This window comes from Myotis nattereri (assembly GCF_964212035.1).
Source record: "Myotis nattereri genome assembly, chromosome: 3".
In the NCBI taxonomy this organism is placed as follows: domain Eukaryota; kingdom Metazoa; phylum Chordata; class Mammalia; order Chiroptera; family Vespertilionidae; genus Myotis; species Myotis nattereri.
Window position 1 is genome coordinate 113,361,091 of NC_138077.1, and position 16,867 is coordinate 113,377,957.

The window sequence follows — 16,867 nt, forward strand, 5'->3', positions numbered from 1 at the left end:
CAAATTGGTAGTTACAGAAGTCATGGACTATAAAGTACAGCATAGGGAATATAGTCAATAATATTGTGCTATGTACAGTGCCAGGTGGGTCTGGAAATATTAGGGAACACTTTGTAAAGTATATGATTGTCTAACCTTTATGCTGTACATCTGAAACTAACACAAAATAATATTGAATATAAAATAAATTAATTAACAAAAAAGTGAGAATAATAATAACCTGGGGGATTAAATACCAAACGGAGGCTAATAAAACGTCCATGCTGGTTAGTAATGGCATCGATTATGCTGAGTCAAGATAAGACGTCAGATTTAGAGCCATCCAGCTTTTATAAAGTGTCTGGATTTAGAATCAGCTACACTGAGTCATCTTTCCAGTCAGCATAGTAGTGACTATTTTCTTCTTCATTCTTTGGTTGTTGGGAAGTTGTTTGGTAATTTAACACATTGGTTCACTGAGACCTTCATTCATTCAGATTGTGCCACTCACAGATTACGATTTTTAAAAGTAGCTACCTCTTATTGAGCACTTACTGTGTGCCAGGCACTGTGCCAAGTAATTAACAAGAATAATCTCACTGGATGCTGCTAATCACTCTTAAGAAAGTAACATTATTATCCTCATTTTATAGATAGGGAAACTGAGGCTAGAACATGATATAAAATGACTTGATCAAATAGTTGGTAAGTCCAACTTTATGTAAAGTGAAACCTGTTTTGCATTGAGGCATTCCCACCAGGAGGGTCATTTGATAGCCATAAATAAGCCATGGCTCTTAGATGCATTGGTGTTCTCCTGTCAAATACCAACTGTCTGATGAACTGGAGCAGATTTCATTATGTTATTGTAGCACATGGGGCCAGAAGAGCTTAAATCATAGAAAATAGCTATGAAATATTGATATTAACATAAATGTGAAATAAAGCTCTGAAACAAACATAAAAATAACTTGGTTTTTAAATAATAGCTGTGTTCCAATTGGAATTAAATGGCTGTAAGGTAAAAATGATCCAATAAATTTAATGACTGAGAGACATCATGGACCTAAAATGGAAGAATTCACAGCTGGCCATTCATTTGGGGTATTAGGGGGACATAGTTGGTGTGACTTTGTGGGTTGGGGGAATGTGGTGAAGGTTTTCCTTGGTAAAGAAGTGGTGTGCCTCAGGAGAAGCCTGCCACCTCATTCTTTTATGTGGGGGCAGAGGAAGTGTAATGGATATTCCATTTGGATGCCATGTAAGGCATGTAGTCTTAGCAATCAGACATCCCTAGACTCAAATTCTCATTCTATCACTCATCATTTGTGTGACCAGGATTTATCTCCTCTAAATCTCAAGACTGTTGTGAAAATAAAATGAGATAGTACATGTAAAGCCCTTTGTCTCAGTGCCTGGGATATAATAAGTACTCAATAAATGTTAGTCATCGCTATTTGAGTTTTTCTTATCCTCATTATTGCTGGTATTAAGTTGTCCTATCTTCTGCCCCAGTATGATAGATCACTACCATCCCCTCGCCACATTGGCCAAGCTGGGCTTGGCATCAGCACAAAGCAATGCAGACTTTTAGGGAGCAATCTACATTGTCATCCATATTTAGGAAGACCTTATATCTGTGATTGGGTTCTCCTGTAATCTTACTGGATCAATTCTGTGTGGATTAGAGCTAAGTAGGCTTCCAGTAACAGAGACCTAAAATAACAATGGCTCAAGCAGATTTTGGTTCTTTCTCACATAAAGGAATCTGGAGGTAGGCAACCAGAAGTGGCGTGGCAGATTTTCAGTCATTAGCATGCTGTATCTTTCTTTCTTCCTGCTCCGCATGACACTGCATTGTCTAAGATAACTGCTCAGCTTCCAGCCTTGATGTTCATGTTCCAGCTAACTAAAAGGGAGAGAAGAAGGGCATATATCTTCCCTCTAAAGGCGTTGTGCATAATTACATGCAACTTGCTGCACATATATAATTGGCTGGTTTTTAGTTACATGGTCACGTGTAGTAGCAAGGGAGCTGAGAAACTCGTCTTTTGTTGCTGTGGGAAGAAAAGAAAACAGGTGACAGCAAGCATATGTATTTGGGCTGTGAAATCGAGAAACAATATGCCAGCCGTTTTGGGGGGAAAGAAAAGTCTTTAGAAAGCATAGTTAACGCAGAAGAAATGATTGCACAATTTGCTTTTCTGGTTAAAGGCTTTATAGTTTTAACTCTTAGCCAGTTGAGTTTGTTCTCTTTCAGGGGCTTGCCTCTTTTATGTTTGCATTTGAGTAGCTACCAAGAACTTCCAGAGAAGCCCAGCACTCTTCTCTCTGTTTTAATGATAGCCTCAGCAGAATGTTCACAAAAGCCCTGGGTGCTCTCAAGGTTTCAATGTAACAATATCTTTATTTCTTTGTATTTCACAGGGAATAGCACTAATTTGTTTGTAAGAATCTTCAGGGTCCTCTGGTTTGTCAGAGTAGCAGAAGGGAGCTCTTAGCTCCTGTAGATCATAGGGGAGATGAAAGGAGGAGAACTGTGGTAAAGCTAAAGTTGGTAGCCCTGAGATCTTTCATTCATTCAACAAATGTGTGTTGTGTGCTGGGTACTGTTGGGGTTATGGCAGTGAACAAGGCCTCCTGGCTCCTTGCCATCATGCAGCTAGTTTGGGGAGACAGGCAATTGATGTTTAAAAAACAAATTAAACAAGAAAATCAAGTATTGATAAATCCATTACAAAAATAGAATAGATGTTACTTCACTGCCATTAGGATGGCTACTATGAAAAACAACAACAAAAAACCACAGTAAATAATAAGTGTTGGCAAAGATGTGGAGAAATTAGAATCTGTGTGCAATTGTAAAATGGTACAACTGTGGAAACAGTATGGCAATTTCTCTAGAAATTAAACATAGAACTGCCATATTATTTAATAATTCCATTTCTGGGTATATTCCCACAGGAAGGGAAAGCAGGGCCTGGAACAGTTTATTTTATGTCCATGTTCATAACACCATTATTCACAATAGGTAAAAGGTGGAAGCAATCCAAGTATTTGTCCACAGATGAATGGATAAGCAAAATATGGTACAGACACACAAAGAACATTATTCAGCCTTAAAAGCAAGGAAATTCTGACACATGCTATAACATGGGTGAAGACATTATGCTAAGTGAAATAAGCTGGTCACAAAACAATAAATATTGCAGGATTCCAGTTGAATGGAGCACCTAGAGTAGTCAGTCATAGAGACAGAAAGTAGAAGGATGGTTGCCAGGGGTTGAGGGAGGGAGAATGGGAGTTAGTATTTGATGGGGACAGAGTGTCAGTTTAGGAAGATGAAACAGTTCTGGAAAAGGATGTTGGTGATGGTTGTACAGTACACTTAAAAATGGTTAAAATGGTAAGTTTTATGTTATGTAAATTTTATCACAATAAAAATATCTTAAAAATAAAATAGCCTAGCTAATTGAGTGTCAACCTGTAAACCAGAAGGTCACGGTTCGATTCCCGTTGAGGGCACATGCCTGGGTTTCTCGCTCAGTCCCCAGTAGGGGGCCTGCAGGAGGCAGCCAACCAGTGGTTCTCTATCATCATTAATGTTTCTATCTTTCTCTCCCTCTCCCTCTCTCTGAACACAATAGAAACATATCTATACTAATAAAAGGGTAATATGCTAATTAGACCTGGTCAACCGGCCATATTCTGGACGTCTGCCTTCTTCCCGGACAAAGCTATGGTGGTGGGGGCTGAGGCAGAGGCAGTTAGGGGTGAGATCAGGCTGGCAGGGGAGAGCAGTTAGGGGCGAGATCAGGCTGGCTGAGGGTTAGGGGTGAGATCAGGCTGGCAGGGGGTTAGAGGCAATCAGGCTGGCAGGGGAGGGCAGTTGGGGGTGATCAGGCCAGGAGGGGAGGGCAGTTGGAGGTAACCAGGCCAGCAGGGGAGGGCAGTTTGGGGTGACCAGGCCAGCAGGGGAGGGCAGTTGGGGGCATTAGGCAGGCAGGCAGGGAGTGGTTAGGAGCCAGTGGTCCTGGATTGTGAGAAGGATGTCCGACTGCCAGTTTAGGCCCGATTCCACAGGGATCGGGTCTAAACTGACAGATGGATACCCCCTGAGGGGTCCCAGATTGGAGAGGGTACAGGCCGGGCTGAGGGACAGCCCCCCCCCCCTCTGTGCACAAATTTTGTGCATGGGGCTTCAAGTTTTAAAAATAAAAGAAAATAAAACAAAAGTGATGGGATATTGTGTAATTCCATTTACATGAAATGTTCAGAAAAGAAAAACCTGTAGAAATGGAAAAGTAGGTTAGTGGCTGCATAGAGCAGGGGATAGTTATGGGGATTAACAGTAAATGGCCAGGAGGGATTGTATTGAGAACATGGAAATGTTTTAAAATCGACTTATAGTGATGGTTGTACAATGTAACATACTAAAATCATGGAATCGTGCACTTGAAATGGGTGAGTTTTATCATTTGTAAAATATACCTCAAGAAAGTTGTAGAAACTATGTGGTGGGATAGATAGTGGCATTAGTGCTGGTTGATGGGATTGTCTGGGTAGGCCACTCCGAGGAGGTGACGTTTCAGGGGAGGCCCAAGTGGTGAGGAGGGAGCCACGTGAAAGTCTGGGAGGACCATGTACGGCAGAGAGACCAGCGAGTGCAAGGGTCCCAAGGTGCGAAGCTTGATTTGTCTAAAGAGCAGCCAGGTGAGTGTGGCTGGAACAGAATGAGCAAGGGGGACAATGGGAGAAGAATTTTAAAAGGTGAGCAGAGTCCTGCAGGCCATGGTGAGGAGGAGTCTGAATTAAATTTCATTTTGAGCAGGAATCCACTGGAGAATCTTAAGCAGCAGAATGAGATTACAATGTAGTCCCCCCTTATCTGAGGGAGATATGTTCCAAGATTTCCAGTGGATGCCTGAAACAGGATAGTATTGAACTTTACATATACTATATTTTCTCCTATACATACATACCTATGATAAAGTTTAATTTATAAATTAAGCACAGTAAGGGATTAACAAAAATAAGTAAAAATAGGACAATTATAAAATGTATTGTAATAAAAGTTATGTGAATATGGCCTCTCTAAAATATCTTATTGCACTGTGTGTACAGTGTGGTTATGCTGGACAAAGGGATGACTCATGTCCTGGGTGGATAGAGTATGATTTCATCATGTTATTCAGAAAGGCAAGCAATTTAAAACTTATGAATTGCTTATTTCTAGAATTTTCCATTTAATATTTTTGGACCACAGTTGACTGAGAGTAACAGAAGCCATGGAAAACAAAACCGTGGAGGTCGGGGGCAAGGGGAGGGACGCTGTGTCTGATTTTAAAAGGTTGCCTTAGCAGTTCCGAAGGCAGCTGCTGGCACCGGCCAAGAGGCCCAATGCAACATCTGGCTAATCGCTCAGCGGCTGCTCTAGACAGGGCTGTGCTCCAGTTTGTCCTCATCCAAGGCAGTCAATTAAAGGCATTCCCAAAGCTGGTAGATTCAGTCTATTTACTTTCCTGCTCCTGTAATCAGTAAACCAAGAATAGTGCCCACTGGGCAATTCAATATCACTTGTAGTAAAACACCACAGAGATCCTTCATGATGAAGGTCTCAGCAGAACCCTCAAACTCCAATTCCTGTAGCTAGAAAGAAATATCCTGCCTCTCACCTACCTCCCATTTGATTCTTCCAGAGTGGAGGTGTGTCTCACCAAATCCCATATAATGAAAGCCTAATATGCAAATTGTTCCCTCGACTGGGAGTTTGACCGGGTGTTCAAACGCTCGCTATGATGTGCACTGACCACCAGGGGGCAGCACGGATGGGCCCCAATGAGAATGGAACCACAGCAGGATGGTGGAGCAGATGAGCGGGCAGCGCCAGGCCATCGCAGGTGCGAGCAGGGTGACCAGCAGTGGCGGTGGGGACAGGGCTGCTGCCCAGCTCCCAGGCGCTAAGGGAGCCAGGCGGGGGCCTGATGAATCAGGCGGAGAAGGGCATGCAGGGGCCTGGGGACCCAGGTGCTGCCCAGGACCCAGAGGTCAGCTGGGACCTGCCCTTCCACACCAGACACTTGCACTTTGATCAAAAGCCAGGCCTAGGGACCTCACCCATGCACAAATTTCATGCACTGGGCCTCTAGTTGTTCTTATAAAACTCTATCTTACCTGGGTGGATTGGGGAAAGTCAGATTTTAGCATCTGTATGCATCAAGAAAGATGTGAATGCTAGTTGTCACACTCAAACTTTCTAGGCAATTGTGTTGAACTTTCTGGTATGAAAGAAATTAGAAACTTAGATGTGCCCTTAACATATAGTACTTTAAAATTTTATAGTGATTTCTTAGACTGCTTTATTGTCTTATATCTATGGACATTAGCTATTTAAATTTAAATTAATTAAAGTTAAAGTAAAAATTAAAAATCCAGTTCCTCAGTCACACTAGCCATATTTCAAGTGCTCAGTAACTGCATGTGGATAGTGGCTACCATAATAATATATGATGTGAATATTTGGACAGTGCTCTTCTAGATCACTTTTGCGGTTAATTTCTACTCATGTAAAGATATGTCGAGGATGAAGACGCTCATGCTGCTCAGTTGTAATTCTGCTTTGCAAAAGGGGAAGCTGATACTTCTTCATAGTTGTTGGAAGCTGTGACTGGAATCAAGCCTCTTGACTTAGCTTTATTTTTCTGGCCACCAACTCTTGGTGACCTAAGACTAGTAGGTCTTGAACATGAAAACAAGAGTTGGTAGTCTTAGCTTTTACTCATTAATCTTGCTGAGTATGTTCCAAAAAATCAGAGATTAAATCAGATAATTTGAGGGTTAAGAAATCATTAAATGTTTTGTAATCTATCATGGGGTTGAGGGTTTCTTAGTTTCCTATTGATTTTCAGACTGTAACCGAAGGGCATCTGCATAAAATACCTAGTCTACCAATGTGGGCAGGAGTTAAGTATGACTTCACAGCTAAGGTATGTAAAATACTTTAAAAAATAGCGTCTGGAAAAAAAAAAGAACTTATGAGGCATGTTTGGCAAATAATAATAAAAGTTACCACTTATTGAGTATCTATCATAGCAAAAAAAAAAAAAAAATAGCGCCTGATCTTCTTCTAAGAAGCTTGCAAGGGCAGTAGGGTTGAGTTGAAGCAAAAGTCATCCCAATTGATTTAAGATGAGACCCAATAACTTAGCCTGTTCCCAGCCCTGCAACAAGAAATGAAACTCCCAAGTTTTGGCTTACAAACATCTGGACCCCTCTATTACAGTGGTCTCCTGCAGGACACACATGTCCTAAGGGGCAGACTATGTGCACTCTGTGCAGGAGACAGTAAGAGAATGCTGAGATCCCTACAGGTAGTCAGGGAGACTGGAGCATTGTCAACATGAAGACAGCCAGTGTGATGTAGTTAACTGCTCCATTTACAAAGAGCCCACCAGGCACTGTGTGAGGTGCTGGAGACACATACTAGTAGATGAACACAAAGGCGATGTGAGCATGGGGGACTGCCTGTGATGATGTGTTGGTGGGAAGTGAGACCAAGCCTAGCAGGCTTTCCTTCTTGGCTCCATAGCACAAAGATCACCATTTCATATGAGAGATCAAGGAAATTGTCACAGTCATGTGGTTATTTAGTGGAAAAACTGAAATTCACCTTGTCATCTCAAAACTCAAAAATTTTCAAAGGTTACCCATTTAAGTGAATCAAGTTAAAACTCCTTGGCTGTGAGTTTTAATATCCTTTGCAATATGGCCTCATCCAACCTACTTGACCTCATTGCTTATTGTTTTCCTTTATGGGCACTTAGCTCCTCATTGTGCTTAGTACAAGTGCCGAGTACATAGTAAACATTCAGTAAATGCACACTTATTGATGGATTTTTATGGTTAAAAACAAGGTAATATTCCCATAGACTATGAATAAGATAAAAAATTTGAAGCTATTATGCCAATATATGACAATTGGGAAAAACTGAACTTTGACTAAATATTTGATATCAAGAGATTATAGTTAATATTTCTGGGGGTAATAATAGTATTGTGTTTATATTTTTTTAAATCCTTGTGTTTTGGACTTTGCTCCTGTGTTTAATCTTCTTTCAGCTCCAGCAGGTTTTCAGGAGAAAGTGCTCTCCCAGAGCCAGAGGGGAGCTGACTTATATAGACAGAAGTCCCTGCCCCTGGCTTTGATTGGTCTGTTGTTATGAAAATGAGGACTCAAATCCTCAGTTTGGTCCTAAAGCACTGTCCTGATTGATCAGAATGGAGCTGCTCTGATTGGTCATGAAGAACCTGATGGGGATATAGCTGCACAGCTTTGATTGGATGAATAAACCCTTAGTTCTGTTGGTTGAAATAGGATTCCAGGAACTCCTTTGCAGTCAGGCAGTTCAGTTCAGGCTTCTCACGGAAGTGCACTTTGTATGAGTGGTCTCTGTGTAGAAATGGCTGCTAGGCTCTATTTTTTGTTTTGTTTTCATTTGAGTCCAGTTAGCCACTAAGAGCCCTTTTTAGTAGGTGCAATATCTTCTTTCTCAGGGTCCACACTTCAAATATGTTGTATCATTTTATTTTGTTTGCATTCAATTCTGTGAGGTACATACATATTAGTATGCCCATTTCACAAGTGGGGGAACTGAAGTCTAAAGAACTTGTATCTTGCTTACTATTGTTATGTTTGCAGATGGTATGGAAAGACTAGCGCAAAATTTCTAGCTAGGTGATACAAATGCACTATTATACACTTATTTAGCAAAAAAATAAACATTCACTCGGTGCCTACTGAGTACCTACTATGTACTAGGCATTGGGTTGGGCCCAAGGAGTAAAGAAGACAAGGTATAGTTTCTGTCCTCAGGGCGTTTATAATCTGGAAAGGAGTAGACAAGAGAATCAGTAATAGCTATGTGTGTAAATAAATATCATACTCACTATAAATAGTTTTAAATATTGATAGTTTAAAATAAAGGCTTATTTACATTTATTTAAATAATTAAAGGTCTTAGATTGCTTAAGATGAAAATATTTATTGCCTCATGCAAATAGTAAAAGATGTTATGACCCACTTTATATCTGTTCTACTCTAAGACTTGAGAAATTGTTCCTATGCCCTTTGCTTGGTTTCACAGAGCTATTTACAATACATTCCTTGATATTTTCAAATGTACCTAATAAACAATTATATACCACTAGAGGCCCGTTGCAGGAAGATTCCTGCAAGAATAGGGCTTCCTCGGGCCTATTCCTGCAAGAATAGGGCTTCCTGAGACCGGAGCGAAGCAGAGAAGGGAACGAAGCACACAGGGGCGGGCTTCGCTCCCTTCTCCGCTGCCTCGCTCCCTCCCTTCTCCGCTGCCTCAGCTCCCTCATTTTTCCACTGCCTCGCTTCCTCCTTCCCCGCCGCTTCGGCTCCCTCCCATGTCCTCTGCTTCGCCTCCCTCCTGTGTCTGCTGCCTCGCTCCCTCCCTTCTCTGCCACTTCACTCCCTCCCGTGTCCTCTGCCTCACTCTGCTCCCATCTCTGCTACCTCCGATCCATTCCCTTCTCCGCTGCTTGGCTCCCTTCTACAGTGCTTGGCTTCCTTCTACACTGTCTTCAGTCTTCACTGGCACCTGTGTATGCAAATTAACCGCCATCATTGTTGGGTTAATTTGCATACTCTTCTGATTGGCTGGTGGATGTAGCGAAGGTACGGTCAATTAGCATCTTTGTCTTTTATTAGTGTAGATTGCCTTGGGAGTAATTTTGTTACTAATGTATGTTAGAGTCATCATACTGAATCCATGTTCCAAAAAGCCTTATTGAATTTAAATGACATTTATATTTATTTTAAAGAAAAAATCGATTAAAAATACGATGGTATTTATGTCTTCTTGATAACCTTCATATGGCTTCATGAGAAGAAATTCACCAGTGGTGGGGTATGGGGTTGTGCAAAAATTGAAACATATAGTAATGTTCTAGTAAGATCAGTGGAAGATACTAGTATAAAATTTGAGACAACAAATAGTGAATTTAGACAAGAACTCAATATTTAAGTCAAGTATACCTAAGGGTATAGCAAGGTATTCTAAAATTACTGTAACTGTTATTTGCCTCGAATAACCACAGCAGAAGAGATAGGTGAATGGAATCTTGGCCTTAAACATATATTTCCTGGCTTTAAACTACATGTAGTATTTAGAATTATATAAATATTTAAATTCTAATCTTAACTATGGGGTTTTTAAAAAATATACGTATACATTGTTGGACTAGGCTCAGGTCAGCTGTCAGCATAATAATTTAACCCAGTGCTTGAGTTAATATAATTTACATCTGATTCCTTGGTAAAGATGAATATAACAGAGAAAGTCTGCTTAGGTTTGAGGTCAGTGTGAATAGGATAAGAACACTATAGCTGGGATTTTTATTTTGTCTTTTAATTAATGGAATATAATTCAGAGGCTTTGGGATTCTTATGACACTTAAACTTCCCAGGTAGTGGAAGAATTAAAACATTTTCCTTACTGCCTTAAATCCTTCGGGGAAGCGAGGAGAATATAAATCCTAAATAAATAAGCAAGTGGTGACATTTTCCCACTGGGGCCTCAGTCCAATTTTTTCTAAATTTGTTTTAAAGGCTTCTGCTGCTTTTCTTTTGTTGTTGTTCTTTGCTCTTTCACATGAAAAGTAAATATGTTTTTATTTGTTAAAAACCTGATGTTTTATAAATGTGCTTATTTGTACGGCTTGTACTTTTAGTGTGATGCTCAGGTAGATGCCTTAGAAAGAGCTAATGACAGAGAAGAAAATGAGGAAACATGAAAATTAGGTCTTCATTGGGCATTTCTTTTTTCTGAAAGAGGTCTCTTTAATATATTAATGACAAAAAAAAGTCATTCTCTCCTGAAATATTATTATAATAATGAAGCACAAAGATAACGTATTCAAACCCCCTCTATTTATATACATTGGGAAGGCATTTCACAGAGCTCTGAGACCCAGAAAGGCTTTTTCAGAATGTATTATTTAAAAGACTGATTTTTACTTTCACATCCCTTGCCCACCTAAAGAATTCAAGTTATGTGAAATTACGGGCAAATTTGAATTGTTCCATGAATTTTCAGATTCCTTAAAAATTTATCAGGTACTGACAGTAAAAAAATAAATAAGTAAAATGGTCTCATCAGTTGGTTGCTTGCTTTAAGCATTTAGAGGACCCTAATTCTAAGATTTATCTTCTTTTTTTTCACATTGTTCTGCATAGAATTAGAAAATTGTTCCTGTGGATAGTTGCTGTCCCATGTTCCTTGCGTACCAAATTTTTACATGTCGGGACATTAGCCCTTGATCCGATGAAGAATGCAGTCACTATCTTCAATGTACACAGTTGTACCACATAACTTAGCCACTTTATCAACAGTGGCAATACGCTGAAATTTCCTAGGCTAGGAACTTGGGAGAATAGAAGTATTTTCTTCAGATATAGTATTTTTTAGATAATAGTAGTCAATGTGGCAAGTCTCTGGAAAACCAATATAAACACCTAAAAATAAGTGGAACAGCCAGAGGATCGGGGAGTTGGAATTAAAGCTTCATAAGCCCTGACACTAAATGCCACTTCTCTTTCACCACCTCACCCCAGGATGCTCCTGAGCACAACACAAAATAAAGTAGTGTTTCCCAAAATATGGAGGGAGGGAGAGAACAGTGAACCAGCCACAGGCTGTTCCCTAGACCTGCTGATGAGAAGGGGACAGGAAAGTCAGTGGCAATTCTATTGCTGCTTAATGCTCCTAGAAATGAATTGATAGGGCCTGATTGCTAGATACAAACTTTCTAAAAGACCTGGGCCACAGTTGACCTTTGAAGAAATTATAATTCATTAAAACTGTGTTTAAAGTACCTCCAAGAGGTCAGGTGCTGGGCTGGACACAGAGACGGCAATGACTGGCAAACCACCTCTCCGACAGGGCTGGAGGAGGGGAGGAGGTGCTCACTGGTCAGGGAGATGTCCCAGAAGTTAGTAACAATGGTACAGGGGACAGGGTTCACGATGGAGGGTTGTACCACTGGCATTACTCAGTGACTAGAAAAACAGTGGGCACTGGAGACTCATACAGACATTTACTAAGAATGCGGTGCAGTTTCCAGAACTTTCTAAAGTCGGTATCATGTTCAGGCCTGCCTTGTAAGGGTGATATGAAGATTGAAGGAGGTAGTAGGTGAAAGGCCCTTGGCATAGTGCTTGGTGCAAGTGATGATATTTTTTTTTACCTCTCTTCCAGGCCTATAATAAGGCATAAAAGTGTGGTGTTTTTTGGATCTTGTCTACAAGCCAACACATTTCAAGCTGGATGGTAATCACTTTAGGGCATGGCTAGTTCCCAATAGAAATACCCATTCCTACTCACTGTGTCCCTTCTTTATTTAAAATATGATTTCATATGACTTTGTCCACAGTGCTTCCAAACACTCCCAGCTTCTCTTTGAGCCCCATCCCCTCAAGCAGCCCCTTCCCACTGTAGTACCACCTGAGTGTGCCCCTAACTTTTGAAATAGATGTGTTTAAAAGCAGAGAAAGGATTGTCAGTTAAAAATTGCAGGTGCTTTTCTGTCTTTCGAGATGGAATTTAATTCATCTGTATCCTTAATTCATCTTTGGAGCCCCAAATCACCAGCATAGCCCCTTAGTTATACCAATTAAGTAGTGAATTTGTTAATTTATTCCTAATAGAGACACCCCATGGTACAGTGGGTTAGAGTTTATAGTTTCTGGAGCCAGACTGTCTGGGTTCAATTACCAGCTCCACTCATATGGTGGTGAATCTCCAAAGATGACACCCCAATAACTCCACCACCCCCTACTATTCATGCCTTTTTTTCTTTTCTTTTTTTTTTTTTTAACACTACCAAACATTGAATCTAGGCTGATTTCTGGGGTTGGTGCATAAGAAATTTTAAAGCTTTTGCCTTTGTCTTTTAAAACATGCACTCTGGGGAAAGCTAGCTGCCACATAAGGACAACTAGGCTCTGAGGAAGCCCAAGCTAGCCACATAGGGAGACTTTGTGGAGAGAGACAGAGATGACCAGGAAGCCTCCAGCTGTTCCCCTCTTCCCAGATGAGGGGCCAGACATGTGAGAGGAGAAATCATCTTAGAGGACCAGTCCAGTAAAGCCTTCAGACTACTTACGCCCCAGATGATAAATGATAGTAATTACGTGAGAGAATTCAAGCAAGAACCGGTCAGCTGAGACCAGTGAACCCACAGAATCATAAGAAATAAGAGTACATTATTGTTTAAAGCCATTACATTTGGGGATGGTTTGTTATGCAGCAATAGATATCAGAACAGTTACTAGCTGTATGACCTTGAACTTGTTAGTTAACCCCTATGTGGCCCAGTTTCCTCAATTAAAAAATGTGGATACTAATATATATTTCAATATAAAAAAATGTGGATACTAATACTCCTTACTTAATAGAATTATTTTGGACATTAAATAAATTATTGCATGTGCAGTATTAAGAACATTGCCTGGCATATGGTGAATACTCAGAAAATAGTAAGTATTACTAATTCATGAAATATTTATTGAATACTGTATTTATTATGTGTCAGGCCCTATTTTAAATTCTAGGAATATAACAGTGAAGGTCCTTGCACTGCTGGTGTTTACATTCTAGAAGTGAAGAGAAACAATAAAATAGATCACAAAGAGGTAGGTTGGGAATAAGTACCATGAAGACAATAAAACAAGGTGATGTAATAGAGACTGACACTGTTGATGCCACATTTGAGATGGGACATGGATGATGCAAATATCTCCCCACTAATGGCTGTCGGAGCATGCAGATGACTTCATACATGGTGTTAAGCAATCTCCCTGAGGCTTCTTGTCCATTATTTGTAGAGTATGAGATACCTTCTGGATGTTTATGAATGGAAAGGTCTTGCTGATGGATTAAGGTTAGGACATGTGGAGAGGGTAGTGGATTTGGTTTTCACCCTTGCCTTTATATCTTATTTGTTTGGGTTTTGACTTTTAAAAGGTGCTTTGGGGATGTGGAAACAGGAGAAGCTGAAGGGTCTGCTTTTGTGAGTAGCGTTGCGTTGGGTCCCAGGGTGATGCAGAGATGGGAGGAAGCTGTTTTCATCATCCTCACAACTCTCTGCAACCTTGGGAGGGCAGAACCTTAGGAGAATCAGCAAGTAGCACCCTTGAACAGGTAGAGGCTTCCTCTTCTTGGGCCCGTCCAATGAACTTGGAGGGTACCCCCATCAGTAGAAACATTTCATTTATTCATTCATCTGTTGATGGACACTGGGTTGCTTTTACCTTTTGGCTGTTTTGAATAATACTGCTATGAATATGGGTGTACAAGTGTCTGTTTGAGTCTCTGCTTTCAATTCCTTTGAGTTTGTAGCTAGGAGTGGAATTGCTGGATCACATGGTAACTCTATGTAAACATAGAGTTTTTGAGGAGGCACCAACCTGTTTTCTAGGAGTAAGAGAGAAAAGGTATGGTGAACCCTCTCCTTGAGGAGCCAGCCTGCGTAGATATTCCTCGGAGATTCTCCACAACAACTAGGATTTTAGGGGGGGTTGGGCACAGGCATCAAGCCGAAAGGACCTTGAGTTATTGTTCTTTACTGATTACAACTAAGTGTGGTAGCTCCTCCAAGAGATGCACAATATACTTTATATCATTATAGTTGTGAGTTAGAGTTCTGTGTTCTTTTTTAATAATATATTTTTATTAATTTCAGAAAGAGGAAGGGATAGAAACATCAATGAAGAGAGAGAATCATTGATTGGCTGCCTCCTGCATGTCCCCATTAGGGGGTTGAGCCCAAAATCTGGACACTGGAATCAAACCATGACCTCCTGGTTCATGGGTCGATGCTCAACCATTGAGCCACAGTAGCCAGGGCGTGAATTAATTTTAATGAATCTGTTTTATTATTCCCCATACATTGTATAGATATAGTTATTTATCTCTATAAATCCTAGCTATGCAGATACAGAGTGGGGCAAAAGTAGGTTTATAGTCGTTCGTATGGAAAAGAATATAATCCTATATAATAAAGAGCTAATATGCTAATTAGACCGAACAGCAGAACGACCATCCAGACAACCTTCCGAATGATGCCGGGGCTGCAAGGGCCAAGTCCCATGCATGAATTTTGTGCATCGGGCCTCTAGTTATCCTATCTAATAATAGACAAACATGGTAATTGACCATACCTTCACTATGCCTCCCATTGGCTAATCAGCACGATATGCAAATTAACCGCCAACAAAGATGGCGGTTAATTTGCATACTGCAGGCAGGGTGGGACAGCGCAGCCTCCAGCGCAAGCTGCCATCCCGGGCCACAGGCCGGCCCCAGAATCCCCAGAAGCTGTCCAGAAGCTGGTGATCGGGGTGAGATGGGGGTCCCCTGCCCAGGTCTGACACTTCTGGTGGAGGCGTCAGGCCTGGGCAAGGGGCCGATCCAGTGATCGGAGGGTGATGGAGGTCGATGCCTCTGGCCCAGGCGTCAGGTCCGGCAATCGGAGGAGTCTGGGGGTCCCCTGCCCAGGTCTGATGCCTGGGCCAGAGGCATTAGGCCTGGGTGGGGGACGGAGCCGGTGATCGGGGAGATATGGGGGTCCCCTGCCCAGGCCTGAAGCCTGGGCCAGAGGTGTCAGGCCTGGGGGTGGCGGCCAAACCGGCAATTGGTGTGAACTACAGAGGAAACATCTTTTCTGACCGATCATTGGTTAAGCTCCCTGTATGCCACTGGTAATATTCTTAGTAACTTGGGTAATAAGAATCCAAAAAGGTGATCTAGGGTTTTTCACCACACTCCTGGTGAAAAAAACGAAGGTCTGCTGCTGGAGGGCTAAAAAATGTCATATCCTGCCCTAACCGGTTTGGCTCAGTGGACAATGCCTTGGCCTGCCGATGGCAGGGTCTGAGTTCAATTCTGACCAAGGGCATGTACCTAGGTTGCAGGCTCCTCCCTGGCCGGGGCCCAGGTCAGAGCTTATGCAGGAGGCAACCAATCAAAGTGTTCCTCTCACTTTGATGTTTCTCTCTGTCTTTCCCTTTCTCTTCCACATTCTCTAAAAATCAATGGAAACATATCCTCAGGTGAGGATAAAAAAAATAATAAAGAAATTATTATTATATGAAAGACACATCTTGAAAATGCCTAAAGAAAGTTGTCATTTTTTCATGGTGAAGGGATTGGAGTCCGTGTTGATGAAAAAACCTTGCTGGCTGCGGTGACTGGCAGTGGCTGCAGCAGCGGGGGTGATGGGGCTGGTGCCTTCCCCTGATCAGCTCGGTCACCTCCCACAAAGGGAGGCCAGACTGCAGCTTAGGTCCTATCTCGAAGGGGAGCAGGGAGCGGGCCTAAGTCGTCACTAGGACATCACCTGAGGGCTCCCAGTATGTGAGAGGGGGCAGGTTGGGCTGAGGGACAACCCCCCCCCTTCCCCCAGTGCATGAATTTCATGCACTGGGCCCCTAGTTAATAAATAATAACATAAGAATAAACTCTGTGTTTTGTGTATTCACAACTGTAAGCCTACTTTTGCCCCACCCTGTATTGTTTCATTACTCTCTATAAATCTTAGCTATATACATCTGAAAATAATGAAACTACATTTCTTAAAATAGAAATAAATCACAGGATTATTAAGTGAAAAAAGAATTACCATGCAGATTCCCTGTCTGCCCCTCTGTCCTGCAGTATGGAATGACTGTCTATCTTCTCTGGGTTTCCATAGCATCTGGGAGTATCTTTATTACAGCACTGATTGTTTACTCATATCTCCCTACTAAACAGAAAGCTCTGAGCACATGAACCTTGTTGCAGTTGTCTATTCTCCAAGCAGC

The 16,867-nt window shown here is 41.5% G+C and overlaps 1 protein-coding gene across 2 annotated transcripts in view; it reads left to right on the forward strand.

Annotated features, from left to right (window-relative positions):
• PCOLCE2 (procollagen C-endopeptidase enhancer 2) overlaps positions 1–16,867 on the forward strand; it is a 262,103-nt gene that overhangs the window by 143,104 nt on the left and 102,132 nt on the right. The window lies entirely within an intron of this gene.